Source organism: Dendropsophus ebraccatus, chromosome 7 (assembly GCF_027789765.1).
Source record: "Dendropsophus ebraccatus isolate aDenEbr1 chromosome 7, aDenEbr1.pat, whole genome shotgun sequence".
Taxonomy (NCBI): domain Eukaryota; kingdom Metazoa; phylum Chordata; class Amphibia; order Anura; family Hylidae; genus Dendropsophus; species Dendropsophus ebraccatus.
In genome coordinates this window covers 54,125,107-54,149,494 of record NC_091460.1, presented here as the reverse complement: position 1 = coordinate 54,149,494, position 24,388 = coordinate 54,125,107, and the positions used below count along the sequence as shown (strand labels likewise).

At 44.4% G+C, this 24,388-nt stretch overlaps 1 protein-coding gene across 2 annotated transcripts in view; it reads right to left on the bottom strand.

Annotated features, from left to right (window-relative positions):
• NWD2 (NACHT and WD repeat domain containing 2) overlaps window positions 1-24,388 on the bottom strand; it is a 161,348-nt gene that overhangs the window by 45,337 nt on the left and 91,623 nt on the right. The window contains exon 1 of one of the 2 annotated variants that reach the window (XM_069976489.1): window positions 1,497-1,550. The exons of the other annotated variant lie outside the window; for it this stretch is intronic. The gene's annotated coding sequence lies outside the window, so the exon portion shown is untranslated. Of the gene's footprint in view, window positions 1-1,496; window positions 1,551-24,388 lie in introns of those variants that run through there. 2 annotated transcript variants of the gene reach the window in all.

Here is a 24,388-nt window from a genome sequence, read left to right as displayed (position 1 = left end):
TTATATTTAGTGCCTACCTAGAATATATGTGGTCTGTTGTCCGGGTATACATATAAAACAATGTTTTACAGGTGGTCATTTTTCCATCTATGCAGAGGTCAACATATTAAGCTGTGAACACAATTGATTTTTAGACGTAATCCTTTAAGTTCTATTACAGCAACAACTCTGTCAAGTTTACCAAGCTATGACAAATGCCTTCCCCCCCTTGGGGGAATTGCTGTGTACAACCAGGCATTTCTATATAACCGAATAAAATGAATCTGGTGCCCTGGAAGATATGATGTGCACTGGAGGTCATAGAGATGGATTACAGAAAACAGTCTAATATGTTACAGATTCATAATGCTTTACTATATATAAAAAAAAGGACAATTGAAAAGAGCAAAAATATTCTTTGAAAAATAGGTTAGAATCAAGTACAATCCAGTCAGATTCCAATAATAGACATCCCCCTTTAACAGAGTTCTCGTCTAATGGCCTTAGACAATAATCCTGCAAATTATTGTTCCTACACAATAAGCTGGTCACAAACTGCCGCCTTGATTTGATCCCTGGTATTCCGCTGGAATCATGGGGAGACCTAGCAGTAACCATGCTGCGCCACTACAGTAGAAATAAACTACAATGCTATAAGTGCTGCACAGGTGAAAAATAAATATGAACAGTCAGTCAAGAACTTACATTAAGTAACTACTTAAAAAGAGGATGTACCACTAGGTACATCATCTTGAATTTAACACACCGATAGAACGGTATCGGCCGATGCTCAAGCACTGGAGGTCGGCCGGCCCGCCCTCAGTGGGAGGGAATTCCCTCCCCTCTATGGCACGGCTCCATTAGAATCAATTGAGCCGCGTCATAGAGGGGAGGGAATTCCCTCCCACTGGGGGCGGGCCGGACGACCTCCAGTGCTTCAGCACGGCCCGGTAACGCTGGATAGAATGGCGTGGTACACAGGAACTGGGCGGTCACCCATGACAGTGTCGTTCTATTGGTGTGTTAAATTCAAGAAGATATACCTGGTGGTACATCCTCTTCAAATAGGCACTGTAATTAAAACAAACTTTTGATATGTCAGAGAGACATATGAGAAGTTTTGATTGGTCAGGATTTGAGTGTTCAGACTGCAATCGATCAGTAGAATGCGCGAGGAACGATCTGCATGCAGCACATTCCCTACTGGCTCTGTGCCACGTAACCTAGAGAGACTTACAATGCAAGTCTATGGGTCCTTCTAGATCTAAGATACAGAGCGGGAAGTAAGGGCACACGTTATTCTGACATATCAAAAGATTTTTTTAATGACTGGTACTCTCTGGGTTTGGCCACTTTATAGTAAAAGGACAACTCCCATGAAAAACTTTTTCCCAGTAATTGAAGCACATTACAAAGTTATATAACACTGTAATATACTTCAATCACCTGTCTGTCCTCCTTCCCTGTCTTTTCCCCCCTCCTCCCCCCACCAGGAAGTGTAAGAAACTCCTTCATACCTAATTACTGTCGTCACCAGGCTGCTCTCTCAGCTCCTTCTAGTGACGATGAGTCATCAGCAGGAGGGCGGGGCTAGCTCCTGTCACACCAGCCTCCCCCTCCCCTGCCTGGTCAGGTGACTAGGCTTGCTCAGCTCCCATTGGCTGAGCAACTGTAAGCCAACTGTCATTCTGCAACTCAATAATGACTTGTGACTGACTCCCGGCACATAACCAGCTACAGGACCCCCTCCCCCATACTCCCTCCTGCTGCCGAGTGGACTCAGTGAGTGAGTGATGTCACTTGCTTATCTTTCTCCTCACTCCCGGCATGTCAGCTACACAGACCCAGTCTTATCTCTCCCCTGCTGCCCTGACCTAATCCTGCAGAATGTACACTACAGTGAGGTGACAGTATGTGTGTGCAGCTTCAGTGTGTGTATATAGCAGCCTGACTGAAGAGAGCCAGAGAGGGGGTCATGTGTAGTGTATGATGGGAGTTGTAGTGAATGGAGGGGCAGGCACTTGCTGTGTCACAGCAGGGGGCTGGCTTGTCACAGCAGCCAAAGTGCATCATGGGAAGCTGAAACCAGGAAGCAAGGAAGAAATGAAGAACAAGACTAGAAATCAGAAGGTACACAGACGGAGGGAAATTCAAACAGTGACAGCTCAGGAGGGATGATAAGTATAAAAGCTAGGTTTCTGACTGGTTTTTGGTTTTTTTCCTTAGCGCGGGAGTTGTCCTTTAAAGGGTAACTATGAGCAAGTTAGACAACTCAAACCTGCTGATAGCCCCCTATTGTGCATGGGGCGCCGAAGAGGAAGCTTTGTCTCTTGTCTTCCTCCTTAACTTAGTTCCCGCGCTGTTAGCAGTGTAATCCTCGGTCTGTAGCACCATGAGGAGCACTGCCCTGCCCCTAAAGCGCCGATCCAGCCCGCCCGCACCATTGATTTATTATTAGAAAGAGTGGGCCAGCTGTAGGGGATAAGAAGTGCTACTATTGGTGGACTGGACTGAGGATTACACTGGTAACATGACGGGAACAGCAACAAAGAGGAAGATAAGACACATACCTTCCTCCTTGGCTCCCCGTGCACAATAGGGGGCTATGAGCAGGTTAGATTCATCTACCCTGTTGATAATTCCCCTTTAAATTATGTAGTGTACAGTATTAGTACTGTGTTTTCTGACAGCAGCTACATGTTTACCTCATAGAGTTAAAATCAGACTCCCCTCCTCCAGGCTGGGCTGCTATGCTCTATGGTGATTCTGTCCCTAAGATGGCCAACATAGAGTGGCATGTGACCATGCCTCACCCCCAGTGTCCTGTATAGACATATACAGGCTTAGTGGTGGACACTGGAGGGCTGGGCATGGTCACATGCTCCTCCATGCTTCCTTCTCCATCTTATGGACAGAATCCCCACAGAGCAGGACAGTACAGGCTGGAGGAGGGAAGTTTGATTTTGGCTCTATGAGATACACAGGAGACTGCTGTCAGTAAGTGCAATGAGTACAGTTAATGTACACTAAACAAATTCATCATCCACACACTATCCAAACACCCGCCATCCACAAATTAAACACACACCCATCATCCACACATTCTGCAAACTTCCATCATCCATCCACCACTGACATACACAAACACACAATAGTGACACAGACAAACGTGCAGTACAGTAGATACAAACACAAATACATATATATACACACACAGATACAGTTCATACACACTGCACTTCTCCCTCTTCCTCTCTGTCAGGCTGATCTCCACACTGTAAGTTTGAGAACCTTCAGGTCATGTGATCAGGTCCTTCACCCCTCTTTCTCTGTGCGTAGAATGATGACATGTCCTACTGCTCTGTTTTCTGATGTTTATCCTGCTCGACCTGCACTACAGTGAATGGGCTGAACATTACCACACTGGGCCCCTGTGCTGGTGAACCAGGCCCCAAGAGGCGCTGTGGGCCCCGTCACTTGCCCGGGTAACCCGAGTGCTGACAGCAGCCCTGCTTCTCAATTCCAGGCCTCATGGCCCACAGGTGATATAACTATAGTCAATGCATCAGGTGTTATGGCAGTAGTTCTTGGTATGGGATATCCTCAAAACATGACCTTGGTGGGCCGTGAGGACTGGAATTTAAAAGCACTTTTCTATGTGCACCAAAGCACAGACACAGATGATCCCCCAGCATCTTCTATGTTCTATGTTCTAGTATATCACATCCCAATGGCCACTAGATGGCGATGTGACCACTTGCAAGCAACTTTTTTTTCCCTCCCTTTTTGTCATTCACCAAAATAAATTATCGCAGCAATTATACAAAAATTCACACTTCCCACCATCAAACACTTGATTCTTTTTTTGAAGGTGATAAATTCTCATTAATTAACAAAGAAACAAAGGAGACAATATTTAAATGAACAATTCAGCAATAGTGAGGTTTTCCTCTTAGTTTTACTACAATCTTAATCTTTTTTTTTATTATAATCAATTATGTTTTGCACATTTTTACCAAGATGAGATTCTACTATACAGGTACTGTCATAATATTAGCAATTTGATGCGAGTTATCTAAGGTGAAAGCATTAAAAGTGTTATCTAGGGTGAAAGTGGTGAACGCTCAGCTTTAAAACCCAAATAATATTACAATATTTCATGCTTTTAAAAAAAAAAAAATAAAAAAAAATTGTGTGATTATACCCTGCAACACTAATGCACTATGGGCGCTGTCAGCAGAAAACTGTTCTCTACATTGAACGTGGAGCTTTGCTTTAAAACCCATAAGATATTTTAGTACACAATGTAATGTCTTTCTGTTTTTACAGGCTTGAGAACTACAAAAGTAAACTATCAGGCTTTGTGTGATTACGCCCTGCCACACTGCTATATATATAAATCAGGTGTACAGTGTCCTAATATGGACACTGTACATATGGAAACACTGACATCACTTGCATGTCATAGTACAACTATAATTTTTCCATATCTCACAAATGACCCCTGAGTGGTTGAGGAGCCCTAGCCTAAAAGCAGACTCTCATAGTCTGACTCCTTCTGCTTTTGACGCCAACTGAAAAATTCTAATATGTTCTTAGTGGCTATATTTGAACCCTTGCATCCTTCCCTCGAAGGGACTTTGTCGCTTTGACAAGCCAGAGGCTGTAAAATCACCTCTACTGTTAACTGGGTTTGAATATAAGGTTTTCCCCCTTCAAGACTGAATGGTGGTAACTGCTCTGTTGTCAGTCTAGACCCTCATTAAAACAGTACTCCCATCTGGGGTAGTTATGCCCTACGCACAGAATGCACAGGATAGGGCAATTATTTTTTTTTTTTACATGAATAGACCGGCAGTAGCGCAGGTGCCTTGGTCCTTTTTTTGGACTGCCACCCAGTTCCCACGCACGATGCCAGTTTATTAGCGAGCACCGGCCGGGCATGAAGTACTGGATACTTCTGGCCCCCAGCATGACGATCTGCCTTCCCCTTTGTGATGCAGCTCCATTGATTCTAATGGAGCCGTGTCACAGAGAGATGTGTAGATCATCAGACTGGGGGCCTGCAGTCTCCAGTGCCTCATGTCCAGCCTGTGCTCGCTAATAAACTGGCATCGTGCGTACAGGGCCGGTTTTAGACTAGATGTGGCCCTGGGCAAAGTTAAAGGTGGGGCCCCAAATGCTGAAATATTTTAGCAACAATTTAAGGTACCCATACATTTTACTCTTTTGTTGGTGGTACCTGTTGCTCCTGGTGGGTTCGGCCATCAGTGTAAGGTGTATGGGGCTCTCTGGACAGTCCTCTGACAGATTATATCAGTGGACATAGGGGGTCGAGCTTGATGGAAAATCAATGCCCAACCTCTTTGTTCTCAGAGATAAGCCGCCATCAGATCTGTATGGCTATGGCTTTCCCCTCTTATAGAAAACACAGGAAAACTCAGATGTGCTAAATTTCTGTGTATGGGGAGGACGGGACCAGATGGGAGAGATAATTGTCAGCTGAAGGATTGTTCAGCCAGCAGTTATTGGAAGTGTACGGCCACTTTTAAGGCCGTATTACACGGCCTGATATTCTGCAGAAGTGAGCGGCAATCTGGTAGAATGGAGCTCGCTTAGAGAGCCTACTACAGCAAAAGCTATGGAGGAGATTTATCAAACTGGTGTAAAGAAGAATTGGCTCAGTTGCCGCTAGCAACCAATCAGATTCCACCTACTTAGAATCTGAGTGATGAAAGGTGGAATCTGATTGGTTGCTAGGGGCAACTGAGCCAGTTTCACTTTACACCATGTTTGATAAATCTCCCCCTATGTGTATATATACAGTATATCATTAGTGATGTGTGTGCAATCCTTGCTGTATATAGTAAACAATAAAGATATATACTACCTGATCACGTTCCCCGGTGTCCTCAGGCCATGTCTGTGATATATACTACCTGATCACGTTCCCTGGTGTCCTCAGGCCGTGTCTGTGATTAATACTACCTGATCATGTTCCCCAGTGTCCTCACAGAGCGATAGCGTCCTGATTCGGACAATTTTCGCTCCATGTATTAGGGCCCTTACTCAGTTCAGAAGGTTACATGCCGGGACTGCCGCTACATGTCAGGACTGCCGCTACATGCCGGGACCGCCCCTACATGTCGGGACTGCCCCTACATGTCAGGACCGCCGCTACATTCTGGGACTGCCGCTACATGTCAGGACTGCCGCTACATGCCAGGACTGCCGCTAAATGCCAGGACTGCCTCTACATGCCAGGACTGCCCCTACATGCCAGGACTGCCCCTACATGCCAGGACTGCCCCTACATGTCAGGACTGCCTCTACATTCTGGGACTGCCCCTACATGTCAGGACTGCCGCTACATTCTGGGACTGCCGCTACATTCTGGGACTGCCGCTACATGCCAGGACTGCCTCTACATGCCAGGACTGCCGCTACATGCCAGGACTGCCGCTAAATGCCAGGACATTCGCTAAATGCCAGGACTGCCCCTACATGTCAGGACTGCCGCTAGTGGTGTAAACACAAGAACTATTTATATGAATTGCTTTAAAAAAATTAATTAAAAAAAATCACTATAATCAGGACCAAATATTACCTCCATACCGTTATTGAAGAAAACACACTATATATAGGCCAATATTACCACCATAAAGTGACCGCCCCATAATGACTCTATATACACTATATACAGACCAATATTACCGCCATAGAGTGACCACCGCATAATGACTCTATATACACTATATACAGACCAATATTACCGCTATAGACTGACCACTGTATAATAAATGACTCTATATACACTGTATACAGACCAATATTATGTGGCTGTCACCCTATGGCTGTACTATTGGTCTGTATATAGTGTATATATAGAGTCATTATGTAGCAGTCAATCTATGGCAGTAATAAATCTATATATACGCTATATACAGACCAATATTACCGCCATAGACTGACCACCACATAATAACTCTATATACACACTATATACAGACCACTATTACCGCCATAGATTGACCACTGCATAATGACTCTATATACAGACCAATATTATTGAAATAGGCTGACCCCTGTATAATGGCTCTATATACACTCTATATACAGACCAATATTACCGCCATAGAGTGACCACTGCATAATGACTCTATATACAGACCAAAATTACTGCCATAGACTGACCCCTGTATAATGACTCTATATACACACTATATACAGACCAACATTATGTGGCGATCACTCTATGGCTGTACTATTGGTCTGTATATAGTGTGTATATAGAGTCATTATGTGATGGTCACTGTATGGCGGTAATATTGGTCTGTATAGTGTCATTATGTGGTAGTCAATCTATGGCAGTAATGACTATATACAGTATATATGCTATATACAGACCAATATTAATGCCAAAGAGTGACCACTGCATAATGACACTATATACAGACCAATATTACCACCATACAGTGACCACCACCTAAGGACTGAATACCACCTTATTTTTTTCTCAATAAAATACACCGTATTGCCTTAGTGATGTCATCATACACTATACATAGGAGCTGCAGCAATTACATAGGACTGATGAGGCCGGAGAATGGCTGCAGCTCCTATATACAGTCTATTCACCTCAACACTTGGAGTCAGCAGTGCTAATACACACACACCATTATATATATATATATATATATATATATATACACACACACCATTATATATATATATATATATATATATATACACACACACTCACACACCCATGAAAACACATTATACAGATACAAACCATCCAGTCCATACACTATACACAGGACATGTAACACACACTACATTCATGCATTATACACCTACATTCATACACACACTACATGTACAGAATACTTACTCCCTCTAGCATGCTGGTTGTAGTGGTGAATCCCCCTCATGTTCCTTGCAGCAGCAGCAGCAGCAGGCTGTCATCCTCACCCGGCAGCCCTCTCCTCCATCGTCCCGACAGCTCCACACCAGAGGAGGAAGTCACGTGCAGTGAGAGGAGCTGGAGGGAGAGGGAGGGGGAGGGGGAGGGGGAGGGGGAGAAGAGCAGACACGGAGCCCAGCGTCCTGCAGCCTCTGCGTGACCCCTGATAGCAGCAGCCGGGGATCACTCCCAGACGCTGGAGGACGCTGTCTGTGCTCTCCTCTCCACTGGAACTGCGGGAGGGGGCCCCTGGGGGATGGGGGCCCTGGGCATTTGCCCTGCTTGCCCCCCCCTAACGCCGGCCCTGCGTGCGTGGGAACTAGGAGATAGTTTAAAAAAAAAGACCACGGCACTGGTATCTCCATGCCGGGGTCGGTCTATTCATGCAAAAAAAAAACAAAAAAAATGATGTACCAGTTGTACTTTCGCTTTAAGTGGCTTTCAATCAGATTGGCTATATATGTCTAATTAATGTTCTATGGCCATGCATATAGGGTCACTCTCTGCATTGGCAATATATTGTAAGTGGCATGAATAATTGATCATTGTACAATGTGAAAATTCCTTTAAAATGGCATACCCAATTTACAGTGGTATGATACATTGCTATAATACTATATGCCATAACATGATGACTTGGGGGAGGGGGTGCCCTTTAGCTACTTATGTAAGTACTCCTGAGCAAGTAAAACTAAGGTGATTTAAGGGGTTTTAAGTTTTTACACTCCCACGGATCATAAACTTATTATGATATGCCACTGCTTCTAATGGTGGAATAACTCTTTAGGCCCAATTTCCATTACACAAAACATAAGCGTACATTCTTCAACTATGCACATAACACATATTCGTATCTATGACCTTTTCACGTTCACATTTTTCATGTCACCAAACGCCTTCACCTACAAAGAAGAAATCTTTCAATCTGATTTCTAACGCTGAGATGTAATAATAAAAAGAAGTCCTGTAATTATTCATGTGTGATTTCTTTATACCGCTCACTGTTCTCTTTGGAGTCGGTCCTCGAATGTTCACTATATACTAATTCCAGATAATAATTTCAGTGCGGACGAAGGCCATTGTACTGCCTGCCCATGAGGTATGAAAGACCAGTTGGCAGGTGTCTGAGAAAACATGGACTATGAATTGAGGGAGAATTAGGTTAAATGCTTTGCTTTATTTCATACTGTGTGCATGTACTTGCAGTCTTATTCTATACAAAGAGCTGTAATCCAGACATAGCAGCTTGTGCATATGTGCCGAGACCAGATCCTCCACAGCATATGCTTCCTTGTTTACCTGTTAATTCCAAGATGTTCAGACTAAAATGGAAGAGAATCTGTCACCGGATAAATCTGGGGACATCTCTCCTGACATATTTATTTTACTAACTACTTAGGCTAGATTCACATTTCGATTTTGCAATCCGCTTCTATGTCTTACTGTATCCATTTTGGAAAATTAAAACAGAAAAACGTGGTCAACCATGTTTTTGTGTACCTTACAAAATGTAAAAAAAAAAAAAAAACACAACGGATCCATTTTAATGTTTTTTTTTTATAATGTAAGTAATTGAAAACGGATCAAAACATACGTTTTTGCATCCTTTTTTTTTTCTTAAAACGGATACATTAAACGGATAGCAAAATCGTGATGTGAACTTACCCTTACACTCCTCATAAATTAAAAACTCTGCAGCATTGCTTTATTACAATTACCCGTTATTCTGCTCTTCCTGGACATATTGAATAACATTGCCGGGACCGCCGGGGCCAGTGATTGGCTGAGTGGCCTGTCAGCTGAGACAGGCCACTCTAAAGCTTGAGCGCGCGGACCCGGGGAGAAGCACAGAGGAAGAGGAGCCCTGCAACCTAGACTGGTAATATATAATGTTTAAACAAGGGCTGCAAGGACATCGGTAACGATTATCGGGCCATGTAATAGGCCCAGTAAACGAGCGCAAATCAGAAGTCTATGTGACTTGCTATGCAGAATGATGTCCGCAAGTTACACAGAGCGCGTTTCCGTAGTCATGCTAGGCCTCTAGCTCCCCCCTGCAGATCTGCAAAAATCCGCTTGAATATGGATGCATTGCGGACACATTTTTGCTGATCGTGGATGTGAACATGCGGGCTAATCAGACAGTCCGCAGAGAAACTGACGATGTCTGGAAGGAGCTTTAGGCTAGGACATATAAATGTCATGTTGTGTGAAACCAGCCTAAGGAAAATGTCATCAGATGAGCAGAACTGGCAAAACTGTAAAATGTTTTAGGAAAAGATGCTCTAACTTTTTTTTTTTCAACAGGAACATGAATATTTACTAAACAGGCAATCCACATAATAGGGGTTAGTTTGATCATCTGCTATGGGTCTTCCTTTGTTTTATGGACCCCACAACCAAACTCCATTGCAGTTAAAGGGGTTATCCAGCGCTACAAAAACATGGCCGCTTTCTTCCAGAGACAGCACCACTCTTGTCTCCAGCGTGGGCGGGGTGTTGCTGCTCAGTTCCATTGGAGTGAATGGAGCTTAATTGCAAACCGCACCTGAACTGGAGACAAGAGTCGTGCTGTCTCTGAAAGAAAGTGGTTCATGCTTTTGTAGCACTGGATAACCCCTTTTTACTCCAATATCCATCAAGTAACATGAGGGAGTACCTTGTCTCTATGGCATGGGAAGACTTATAGACCAGACAATATTTTCTGCATGCAAAAGTATGCAAAAAGAAAAAGATCTCACTTTCTAGTGCCACCCATTGGAAATATTTACATTTTGTTTCTTCTTCCTTGCATTCTAAGCCATAATATTTATTTTTTTTCATTGACATAGGACTGTTTCTTGTAAAGCTGATTCTTCTTTTTAATGGTACTCTTTGTTCCCATCTCTACTACAACTCTAGAGTACATGGAGCTTTTGATCACTTTTTATTCCATGTATTTCCAAAGGGAATTCTAGAGGATTTTTCGTTTTTTTTCTTGGCCTTCAGTATGCACCATTGCAATATCAATTAAGCGAGCCTATTTTCTTTAGTATAGTTTTTTTTTTTTTTTTTTTTAAAAAAAAGGTTTTACATTTTTGTAGGGGGGGCTTTTAAAAATATATATTTTTTACTTGACAGGTCTTGCATATGCCTAGATGAGTGTGGCATTCATTGACTGCAGCATCTGAGGGGTTAAATAATAGGCATCAGAGTAGATTTTGATACCAGTCACTGATGGTTGGTGTCAATCGCTGATAGCAGTCACCACCCACCATGTATGGAACCGGCTCTGCTGGAACTGAGACTAATTCGTTACTGGGGTCTGATAACTTACTTTGTGTTTAGTTTCAGAAGTCCATTGACAAGATTCAAAATACAAAGATCCATAGAGAAAGAAGCCAGAGGTTTTCTCTATGTGTCAATTAACTGAAATTGAGCATTATATATAATATACAATATGTTACAGCAGAAGGAAACATACATTTTAACAGCATTCAGGTGGGATGTGGTGCTGTGGGGGCTGCTCCAAAAAAGACTGGGGAACTATTTAATGTATTAAAAAAAAAATTCTAATTGTATCTACAAAGAACAACTTATATATAAACATAGGAAATTTAATGCAAACTACAATTCAAAACAGAAACCATACGGATAACTAAAAATCTCCTTTAGGTTCTCCCCAGTGCACTTTATAACACAGACCTAATTTAAAAAGATCCAAAAGATTTGGCAATGAGTGTAAATAAAGTTTAGCAGCGAATATTTTTTTTTAATATGATATAACATTACAAATATCTTTTTGCTAAAATAACATAATAGACAGAATAAAATGTGTATTCTTCGGTATGTTTAAGAGGGATTTACTAGCCTGCCAGAACTAGGAAACCAATTGTGGTGACCAGTCTGGGTCAAAACATCTTTTACTCTGTCAGTAGGTTTAGGCTGTCCTGTGTAAAAGTAGCATAAACTAGTGACAGAGAAGCTGAACAGAATGATGTATCACCTACATTATTTTGTGCAGCTGATCCAAACATATCTTTCTGAATAACATGGACGAAAACTAGTCCTCTCCATTATGTGCATGAGCCCAGAAGTCCTTAATATTTATGAGAAGCAGAAAACTCCGCCCACCAGCTGCTGATTGGCAGTTATCTATCCATGCTGTGTATAGTCAGTCAACTGTCAATCAGCAGCTGGAGGCCGGGGGTGGTGGTGACAAGAATCCTATTCTCCTGCATATTAGGAGAACGGCTGAACAGAATGAAGGAAGTGATATAACGATCTGTTCGGCATTTTTGTCACTTGTTTATGCTGCCCTCATTTACGGCACCATACACTTAGAGAAAGATTCCTCTTAAATTTCCTAAAGCAGAGCTATCAGGCCTTCTATGCTCCCATGTCATCTTTACAGTGTAGATGTGTAGGTACTGAGCTCAGTAATACATAGTTATAGATATATATGAGCCAGTACTTTTAACATAAAAAATCTCCAACTGCTGCAATAAGTTACATTGCCCTAAACACTAGTATGTGCAATATTCTAGAAGGTGAGAGGAACCTGCCCAAGCTTAGCAGTTCAGCCTTAGGCCCCGTCCCCACTGAGCAAAACTAGCCGTTAGCCTCCCGCTCATAATGGGAGTCTATGGGAGGTGCGCGCTCCTGCCCTGTCCGCGCTGAAGAATGAACATAGACTCCCATTATAAGCGGGAGGCTAACGGCATTCCGCTGCGGAATTGTCCACTAGTTTTGCTCAGTGGGAACGGGGCCTTAGCCTAGAGAGAGGAAGTTAGTTATTTAGAGAGAGGAGAGTAAGGAAGAGAGAGGAGTGCCTCCTCTTCTTTTACAAAATAGACCTTGAACCCTGGAAATACATACATACAAGCCCCTGCAAAGTATTCCCAGAGGATACCCTCTAACCCAAAGGGAGAAAGAGAAGAAGAACATGAAAGGAGAAGCTGAGCAAACACTCCATTGGTAGACTAAAACGTCAGGGCTTTGGGCTGGACCTAGGCTCTCTGTGGCTGCCACCTACATTAAGGGTTAATGTCCAGTGTGAGTATTGCGGCTCATCACCTGCTATCTGTGAGTACAGCTATATCTGGACACTAAAGGGAGACAACCAGTGAGCACCTCCTCAGAGGGGAGGATATATATATATATATATATATATATATATTTACCTAGGATGAGCATTTTCTCATCAATCCTTTGCTAACTTTGAGGAGGGGGCCATAGAAGACCTATCTGACAAGAATGCCATAGCAAGACTATGGCGGTGGGCATAAGAGGCCTGGAAACCAGTAACCCCTAGTTTCTCCCTGTTCTTTGGGATCAGCATTTGTAATGTTTGGGCAGTAGTTGAGGCCACTACACTTATAAATATGCCCTGAAGCTTGAAGGTAGAAATATTTCCACCCAGTTACACATACAGAGCCTTTTTAAAGTAGGCCACATAGCAAAGCACAGCTCACTATTAGAACAAACCACCCACCAATGACCTCTTGCACTTTGCACCAGTAACTGCATTAAGAGGATTCTGGTATATGGTGATAAAGACATTTAATTAATTCCCAAAGAAAGCTCAATTGTATAAGGGAAAAGACTAAAAACTGGGCTGAATTACTTCTAGTGGCTTTTATTTGTCAATCTGAAAGTCAGCCTTGAAGGATAAACAGATTACACTAAGCAATAAAAGCCTATCTGTAATACGCTGTAATGTTCCAATGCTCTTTTCTGATTTAGAGCTTACATTACAGTTTACTGTATGTGTGCAAGCACATATCACATATTAACACGGGGGCAAAATGTCATTTATGAAACCAGATAAGCTAAAAACAAAGTAAGTACTAATACTCAAGAATAACGCTGTGGCAGGGGATGGCAGCCTTATAAGTGCAATACCAGAAAACATGGCATTCCTCATATTTTAATGATTAGTTTTGCCTAATATGTTTTAACAATTACCTTTCTGAGCTTTACATGCAAAATATTTACATAGGTTATGTATGAAATATGGCGGTCAGAAGAGGCCTTTAGCGGCTTCTGAGTAATAAATGAAGCAAATATTTTTTTAGAGGGTCGTTGCCATGATGTGGGCCCAGATGATCGCCACAGTTTGGCGCCGACACAAGTACTCTCACTGCTGAATGAAAAGGTTAGGTGCAGTTCAGAACCACATATTATAAGTTACTCGGATTGTTATTTAGAAGAATTGTCCCTAGAGCAGAAGATGGCTGAAGCCACATCTTGGCTTCTTGGAAGGCTTACTCCCGAAATGTGGAATTGAGTACCGGAGAGCAAAAGGCTTCAGCCATCCTCTGCTCCCTGGACAGTTCCCTTAAAGGGGTTCTCTTCTTGATATTTTTTACTAGCTAGAAGAGTCATTTAACAATAAACTGATCACAGAGTTTCCTTCTGCTGGGACCCCCAGTGGTCAGCTGTAATATTTGGGGAAAACGTAGCAGTTGGAATTAATTTTCCCCGGTGAAATAAAGCATTTCAAAGTGTGTGTTCAAATCAGTGGTTTCTCTATGTAATGCAGGACTGGGCAGGTCTTCTGAAGACATACTCTTTGTAACGTTATCTACATTTTCAGACTGAGCAGAGGATAAAGTCTGCTGTGTGACTGAGCTGCTCTCTGCATCTTCTTATCTTTCTTATTTCTGTCTGCCATTACAGGTAATAGTAACAGGAAAGAAGCTCCGGTTGCTGTAACTTACAGCTGTACGGACAAAAAGGGATGGGGAAAAGATCCCCTTCTAGCTAGCCCCCATGGTTGGCCAGCAAAATGCATTGAAGTTGGGCTGTGGTGTGGAAAGGTTACACTTAGAGATGAGCGAACCTGGAGCATGCTCGAGTTGATCCGAACCCGAACGTTCGGCATTTGATTAGCGGTGGCTGCTGAACTTGGATAAAGCCCTAAGGTGATGTGGAAATCATGGATATAGTCATTGGCTGTATCCAAGTTTTCCAGACAACCTTAGAGCTTTATCCAAGTTCAGCAGCCCCAGCTAATCAAATGCCGAACGTTCGGGTTCGGATCGACTCGAACCCGAACCCGGTTCGCTCATCTCTACCTACACTGATCTTGACTGAGACCACAAAAGCCAATTACTCTCTTCTAGATCTGTCTTCTAGATCAACTTATTGGTCTGCTATATTTTCTACCAGTGACAGACTTTATTAAAAGAAAAACACAGAAAAATGCAACAGCTCACCGCAATGGCAAGATACAGACCCACTACAGACATGAAAATAGTTAAAAGCAGCCCCCTAACTGCTAAAAAAAATTCCCACAAAATAATTAGGCTCTTGGTTACCATTTGCAAACAGTGTAAACCACCCCACCATAAAAAGAAACTGATGTTAAAAGTGAGAAGTTGGAAGAAGCTGGGCTGGAAGCAAGAAGCTCAAAGGACATTCACACAAACAATTTCCAGAACTTTAAACCCGTAGATACCATGGTCAGTAGTGACTTAATTAAACTAAGTTAAAGGGGGTTCCCTCTGTTACTCATCAACCCCCCATAGGCACGATCATTGCTTTCACAGCTGGCGAAATAACAAACACCCCCAGGTCTGTCGGGCCTATGCTTTTAGGCCATGTCAGAGGCATTAACTATTAAACAGCTCATTGGTCTAACAACGACAAGTGATTTGGTATATGTTCCTTTGAGGACCTTAAAAATGAAAATAGACCCCATTATATGACAAAGGCCAAAAGTGTGTTACATTTCTGTGCTGTTTCATTGACCTGGTTTATTCTATAAATGTAAATTTGGTGGTATGCTTTTGTGATAACATGTATAATGGACGCCACTAAGTGGCATCTCTCATAGGTATACATTGGACTTAATCATGGGAAGTCCCCCGGTTTATATGTCCGAGGGACACTGCTGAATGCACTGTTAAAAAAGTCTTATTCCATTATTAATGAGACTGTTAGGGGGTTAATACTTCTAAATGAGAAGCGGCAGAGAAGAGGAGCAGTAAATTGAAGCTTAAGGAGAATCTGCTCTATTAAACTGTTGTAGAATATTCCCTGCAGTCTGAAAATAAAGAGGTAAATCTTCAAAATTATTCCCTGGGATATATATTCCAAGTCTATGTAATCTTTCTTTGAGGATGCAGTAATTATCATTCTATGCACTAACTACTGGGGTAGCATACTGTTGTGGCTGCTATAGGGCACAGTCAATTAAAGGGATATTCTCACTTTAGCAAACTGGTGGCAGATTGATGGGCGTCTGACCACTGCCAACCATGCTAATGCAGGTGAACTGTAATCAGCAATGGCCCGAAGTCCCATAGAGAATGAATAAGCAGTGGCATGCATGTGTGGTTTATTCTCTGGTCCCATCGGTTGGCTAGCTATCACCTATATTGTGGATAGGAGATAATTAGCACAGAGAAAGAAAATACCCCTTTCCTCTTTCTTGGAAATAGTGTAATCACTCTTTCTAATATACTTTAAGGAGAAAAATTACTAAGTTTGGCGTATTACACATCAGTCTTAAGCAAATTCCTGAATGGCAAATACAGTATATTAAGAGGTGCAATCCCTTTAATGTATCCCCTTCAGTGACGAGCTTGCTGTTCTCTACACAAGTAAATCTAAGCCAGCTCCAAGCTGACTGGTCACTGGTGTAAATCATAGTCAATCTGGTAGGCTGCCATGACCATGCTCCTTTTGTGCTGTGCTCCATCAACTGTGGCAAGCACAGCATAGATCAGCTAAAAAGTCACATTTTTTTGTGCAGCTAAACACAATCAAAAACCTTTTGTAAATGGTTCATAAATTCCCCCTTATGTAGAGATGAGGAAAGTTTTTAAAAATCAGGTTTGCCAGGTTCGACTATTTTTGGCATAAAATTTGCAAACTTACTGACCCTTAAGGAACGACACTAACCTACCTGTCCGCACTTCCCTAGTGTCCTCCTCTGTGTCTCTAGTGTCCTCAGCCGCCTCCAGCCGGCTCAGCCAATTACTGACTGAGAACGGACAGTCTAGGGAGTAACAGCCTAATCAGCCAATCACTGGCTGTGGCACTGTCCTGTCTCAGTCAGTAAATAGCTGAGTGGGCTGGAGGAAGCTGAAGACAGCGGAGACACAGAGGAGGACACTGAACACTTCACTGCGAATCCAGATATGCTCATCCCTACCCTATGTTTTAACTTTTCATATTTTCTAAATACTTGTCATCAATGATTAAGAACACTCGGGTTTACATCTGCAGGTTACACATCACATAGTCACATATCACATAGTTGTATCCAGACTAGGAAACAGCCTGTGAGCTAAGCTCATGATCAGCAGATGCACAAAGATCTCTGGTAGTTTGGTACAATGTATAATTCTGGAATCCAGGTTGTTTAGCTCACAGAACATTGCTTAGATTGGATGGCATTGTATCTGTGTAGTATACCAGAGCATGGTTCCTGTGGCTGGGCTGAGGATGGCACCTGTCTACAAGCAGTTTATTGTCTATTCTAGGAGGTAACATGTTTTATGTGCAACTATTCTGTGTATTTCTCTGTACCAGTAACTGGCAGGCAGAGATGGGTTACATGCTTACACTGCACACAACACAACAGCGACACGTACTGTCCCTAGTGGGAACTGCTCTAGGTAGTGTAGAGATAGTGTATTAATCCCATAGGAAGTTGCTAGAAGGGGGAGGAGCAGTCTCCTCACAAGACCTAGCTGTGACAGGAAGTGGTGTTCAGTCCAGTTCAGTCCAGTCAGTGTGCAGTCACTGGCAAGTCAGTGTGTACAGCCACTATACAGTGCAGCTAGTGGTTGTTCTGCAAGCAGGCCAGTCAAGCCTGCTTGTTACTAAAGAAGGGGAAGGAGATAAAGGAGGAGAGACTGAACCAGAGGAGAGTTCTTCAGAAGTATTTACAGAGATAAAAGGTATTTCTCTAGTGGGAATCCTAAGGGCAGAAACCCCTAAGCAAAAGGACTTGAGCATACTGGGTAGCAGAGATAACTGAGGCCTCTGTACCCATCTTCCTGAAATTCGGGGGGTAAGATTGACTAGGACCCCTGGATACCTCTGGGACCCGAAAGTTGTGGCCTAAGGCCCGGCCCAGTAACAGAAGCAGGAAGCTCCCTAGCAGACAGGGAGGGATAACAGACTCAAGCACCATTGGGGGAAGAGATCCACAGGGTCACAGCGCCCATCAGCATTCCACACACCACCAGGCTCTCCATCAGTACAGTAACCCAGTCAAAGCCGCCAGTATTCACCACTGTATGCTAAAGGACTGTATAACACCTGCAAGTCTTACAGTAAAGGAGTTGTTGTTACACTGCCTCCCTCCTTGTCTCCCTGTTGTCTGGTCCACCTGCCCCACACCACCATCAAGGGCCATATTACCAGGCAGCAGTATTTTGGGGTTGGCCCCGGGGGAACTACAAGTCCACACCACCGACCACCTTACACACGGGTGCAGCCCCCCTACAGAAACCGCTGCAGCAGCCACAGAAGAGAGAGAGATACCCGGGAAGCGCCAGAGAGTCCCCCTGTACCTGCAGAAGCCCTCGTGCCCACCTGTGACCGTGACAAGTTCCAGCCATCCTGCAGGTATAGCACACTCTCCCCCTGCAGCCCTCAGTGCATCCCCTCACGGAGGAGCTCAGCGCCACACTACCAGGAGAGACTACCATCACCATCATCCTCTCCTCATCCCCCTCACTCTCTTCCCATCACCCCGGCTCGCTGCATGTCTCTAATTGGCGTCACGAACAGGATAGGCTGTGTGCCTGTCACAAAGTACCGACACCTCAGCTGTGAGAAAACTTCCCTCAAGTGTGTGCTAACTGCAAAAGAGGGGGAACCCTGCATCTCCATAGACTGTGAGTGTACATTATCTGCCTGAAAGCCTGCCATTAAACTGTTCTTGCATTGTAAGAGACTTTGTTCCAGCCCTGAAGGAGTTAAAGCACCGCAATTGTTTGCTGCGCCACAGCCTGAACCCGGAAGTGATAGTGCCCGCGCAGACGCTCCGTAACGGAGACTACCTCCATCTTAGGCTCCTGCTGCTGCCTAAGCATCACAACAAGTGAGTCTACATACTGTTCCTGTCAGCAATCGCTGTGGTGTGTGAGCGACTGTACATTAGAGACTATCCGGTCGGCGTCAGTGACCCCGCTGTGTGTGCTCTTAAAGAGACAGTATCATATATCTGCAGAAGCACGGAAAAAGTGTTAAAATGTCCAGTTCTTCAAGTGACAGTGACTCTCCTGGGCCTAATGCCACTACCGCTGCAGGCCCAATGCCTCTCACTCTACCCTACTACATGGGGGCTCCCTGGCTGCCCCGTTACCGTGGAGACGCTAATACTCTTAGAGGGTTCAGAGTACAAATGATGGCCACCTTCAGGATGTATCCTTTATCCCAAGAGCAGCAAGTAGAAATGTTGATGGGACAATTAGAGGGACCTGCCCTTAAAGAGATAAAGTCATGGTCTCCTACTGAGAGGAAGACAGTAAAAGACATATTAGCTAAACTACAGTCTGAGTTTGAAGCACGCTCATTGTCAGAGTTACAGATGAGGTTCTTTGAGAGACGACAGAAACCTGGAGAATCACTCAGAGACTATGCTTATTCTCTCCAAGAAGCTATGGGAGCCATAATCCAAGCAGAACCCTCCGGGGAGGCTCATGCAGACAGGACTTTGTTAGAGCGCTTCATAGAGGGAGCCTACTCTGAACACATCCAAGGCCAACTGAGAATGCTTGCTGAGCAGCACCCTACTCTCCCTTTCCAGAAATTCAGAAGGATGGCTGTTCGAGTGCTAGAGAGGGGGCGACATCAAGAGCCTTCCAACCTGGCAGGCCATCCAGCTGCTGCCATGAGACCTGCTGTTCCTGTCTCTTTGCTTCCTTCCACAGGTGCTCCACCCGTGATCCAGGCTGCGCAAGCCCCTGCATCTGATGCTGTTTCCCGGTTGCAGGAGCAACTGACTTCCTTGGCCAAGACTGTTGAGACTCTATGCAGACGTCTAGATGACCTCGCTACTCACCCTCAGCCGTCCAGTGTTCCTGAGACCCCTGTCAGGAGTTTTCCAGATGCATCACCTCCTGTCTACAAGGGTCCACCTGCAAGGACTGCACCAGATAAGGCAAGTCGTCCCAAGCCTATTTGTCGTTATTGCCACAAATATGGACACTCTGCTGACACCTGCTTTCAGTTAAACTACACATCCCCGAGGGCGAGGACCGCCCCTCGGGATCAGCAGATCAAGGTCCACCTCGAGAACCGCTCTGGGGCCCTAGGTACATCTCGTCCTGCCCGAGAGTAACTATCTATCTAAATGGGGTACCCTTTGAGGCTCTTATTGATACTGGGTCTCAAGTGACTACTTTTCAGAAAAGTGCATATGAACAGTACTGGGACGTGTGTGACTTAATTCATCCCCCTGAACCCTGGCTCAATGTTATTGGCAGTTCTAGTCACCATATTCCCCATCAAGGCTACTGGGAACCTACCATTCAGGTTAATCATCTCATGTTACCCAGGCAAGGTGTTATTGTGACTTCAGTTGAGGATCATGAGTTTCCACCTGTTGTGTTGGGGATGAATGTAATGAAAAATTGTTTTGGGGAAATTCTTGAGTTGTTGCATGCATCTCTGTCCACAGCTCCACCACCTACCCAGAAGGGAATTCAGAGCGCCATCAAGAATATCAGCGCACAACAGAAGTTCAGCAGTGGGTCTGGAGACATCTGCAGAGTACGTATTTGTGATTCCAAACCTATACTTTTACAACCTAATGCAGAAACTGTACTTTGGTGTCGAGCACGCCCTGGTGTTGGAGGAGAGGACTATCAAGCTCTCTTAGAACCCATTGACATCAAGGAGCGAGGACTAGTGAAGGCCGCCAGAAGCCTAGTTACTGTGTCTCAAGGACGAGTGCCAGTTCGTCTAGTCAATGTTGGTGACAGTCCAGCTACTCTTCCCAAGTTCTACGCTGTTGCAAAGCTTTCCCAAGTCACATTTGAAGACATTGTCAGTAGTAAAGCAGCAACCTGCTGCCAAACTGCTCGAGTCATGGACAGTGCAGAGCAGAGGCCCCAGGAACCCTGGTGGACCCAACTTGATATTGGTGATCCTGCTACGCCAGCTGCGCAACTAAAAGGCGTACTGAACATTGCATGCCAGTATCAACAAGCTTTTAGTCAACATCCACTGGACTTCGGCAAAACCACTTTGTTGCAACACACCATTCAAACTGGAGACCATCCGCCAATCAAGGAGCGGCATAGGCCTCTACCACCTGCTATGCACCAGTCAGTCAAGAAGCTTTTGCAAGACATGAAGGATTCAAACGTTGTCAAAGATAGCCAGAGTCCTTGGGCAGCACCCCTTGTGTTGGTAAGGAAAAAAGATGGAACCATCCGTTTTTGTGTGGATTACCGCAAACTCAACAGTGTGACCCACAAGGATGCCTACCCACTTCCGCGCATCGAGGAGTCCCTCACAGCTCTAGGGAAAGCTGTTTACTTTTCTACCCTGGACCTTACCAGTGGATACTGGCAGGTACCAGTGGCACCAGAGGATCAGGAGAAGACCGCTTTTACCACCCCAATGGGTCTCTACGAGTTTACCAGCATGCCTTTTGGGCTGTGTAACGCCCCAGCTACGTTCCAGAGGCTGATGGAGCGATGCCTTGGACATAAGAACTTTGAGAGCGTTCTGCTTTATTTGGATGACGTGATAGTCTATTCCAAGGCTTATGAAGAACATCTCGAACATCTCGCAGAAGTTTTCCAAGTTCTAATCCAGCATGGGCTGAAGATTAAGCCATCAAAATGCCACCTCCTCAAACCACAGGTGAAGTACTTGGGCCACATAGTGAGTGCAGAAGGAGTGAAACCTGATTCAGAAAAGATCTCAGCAGTTCAAGACTGGCCTACACCAACCACTGTTAAGGAAGTGAGGAGTTTTCTCGGATTCGCAGGGTACTACAGACGGTTCATACCGCAGTTTGCCCACATTTCTGAACCATTGCAAGAACTACTGAGAGGGCATCCGCCTGAAGTTCGTAAAAAGAAGTTGCCCATCATCTGGACTGACCGGCAGGAGACTGCCTTCCAGACTCTTAAGAGGCTTCTGACCCAGCCTCCTATCTTAGCTTACCCTGACTACCAGCTTCCATTCCGCTTGTACACCGATGCCAGTTACCTAGGCCTCGGAGCAGTCTTGTCCCAAGTGCAAGATGGGAAAGAAAGAGTCATTGCCTACGCAAGTAGAGGTCTGCGAGGTGCAGAGAAGAACGACCAGAATTACAGTTCTTTCAAACTGGAGTTCTTAGCACTCGTATGGGCAGTGACCGAGAAGTTTAAGGATTACTTAGCAGTGACACCCTTCACTGTCTTCACTGACAATAATCCATTGGCACATCTCAACACGGCAAGACTTGGAGCGTTGGAACAACGCTGGGCATCAAGGTTGGCAAACTATCAATTTACTGTGAAGTACCGCTCTGGCAAGGTCAACATCAATGCCGATGCCTTATCCCGCCTACCAACAGGTGAGGAACCACCCAGTACACTGGAAGATGAGTGGGAAGAAGTCGAAATGCCCGCATTCTACACCCGTTTTGCTCATCAGAAAACAACTGTGGTTGCACAGAGTCAAAATGCCAGGCCTACCCAATCTAACCAGCACCTTGAAAATGTTTCCTGGAAGACTCTCCAAGAAGAAAGTAGAGTGTTGGGAGAGATCCAGGACTACCTGCAAAGTGGTAGGATACCACGCAGACTGCGTCAAGACTATCCTGACCCTGAGCTGCTACGTCTCTGGAGACAGAGAAAACGCCTGTTTTTCTACCAAGGTCTACTACAGAGGAGTACTCTTGACCCAACCTCAGGTGAGCGACTTCATCAGTTGCTGATCCCACGTAGGGATGCTCACATTGTACTTGAGGCGTACCACGACAAATCTGGACACTTTGGTGTACAGAAGACCGAATCAACCATTCGGAGAAGGTTTTACTGGATTGGCATGCGCCAGGACATTGAGAAGTGGTGTAGAGAATGTCCTTCCTGTACAAGGACCAAAGGAGAAAGACATGACCAAAGAGCTCCTTTGCATCCTATCAAGACTCAACGTCCTCTTCAAATTGTTGCTATGGACCATGTAAAACTGGAGTCAAGTAGGTCTGGGTATACCTATGCCTTGACTATAGTCGACCACTTCACAAAGTTCGCTGTAGCAGTACCAGTGAAGGATTTGACTGCTCAGACAACTGCTGAAAAGCTTTGGAAGAATTTCATTCTACCATACGGCTGTCCTGATCACATTCTAACAGACAGAGGAGCTGCCTTTGAGTCGCAGTTAATCCACCAACTCTGCTAGCAGCACAACTGTAAGAAGTTGAGAACTACCGCTTACCATCCTCAGGGTAACGGTCTTTGTGAGAAGATCAATCAAATCCTCATCAGCATGTTGAGAACAGCCTCAACCTCTCAAAGGGCTGATTGGCCAAAATCACTACCTGAGTTGGTGTACACCTACAACAACACAGTCCACTGTTCCACTGGATATACTCCATACTTCCTAATGTTTGGTCGTCAAGGACAGTTACCATCCGACTTGGCCCTTGGAGTACAAGTACCAGATTCAGTGAACCCTTTACCAGAAATCACCTGGGTGAAAGACCACCAAAGACGTCTGGAAGAAGCTAAGGAGATTGTTGCCACTAAGATGGAAGAAGCCAGACGTAAGCAAGAAGCAGATTTTAATCTACATGCTCGATTGGAACCATTACAAATGGGAGATAGAGTTTGGCTAAAAAACCATCATCGAACAAGTAAACTTGATCCAAAGTGGGAAGCCGAACCCTTCACAATTGTGGCTGTACCCTATCCAGACGGAGAGGTCTACAAGATTGAGAAAGAAGGAAGAGAACCTCAAACCGTACACCGTAACCGATTGAAACTTTGCCTAAAGGAAGATCATCCAGCAGAGTTCAAGGATACAGAACCTAGTTCACAGACAAAAGAAAGCTCAGAGCTACCTGTTCATGTACCAAGTGCATTCTTTGACCCACTGTACATGTTTCTGGGACCTATTCTAACTGTGCCTACCTCAAGAGTTCCTACCAGAGAACTGGCTACCTCAAGAGCTGAACCAGAATCCGAACTACTATCAGTAGTAGTGGAGCAGCCACCTCCATTGAGGAGATCTGAGAGAACCACCAGAGGAATGCCTCCACTCAGATACAGAGTCTAAGTTCCGGCCTTGTTGGCCATATTGTTGATTGCATTATAATGTTCTTTATAAGAAAATGTTATAGCAATGTAATGTTCAAGCTTTAGTGCCTGACTTAAAGTCAAGAGTAACGTTTAAGAGATGTGCCTGGTTATATAGCCAAGATTCCCAGAACTGTTTATGTTAGTTATAATCTGCCATGGACTGCCTATTCAGTGACCTTACTTACCCAGGGACTCTCAT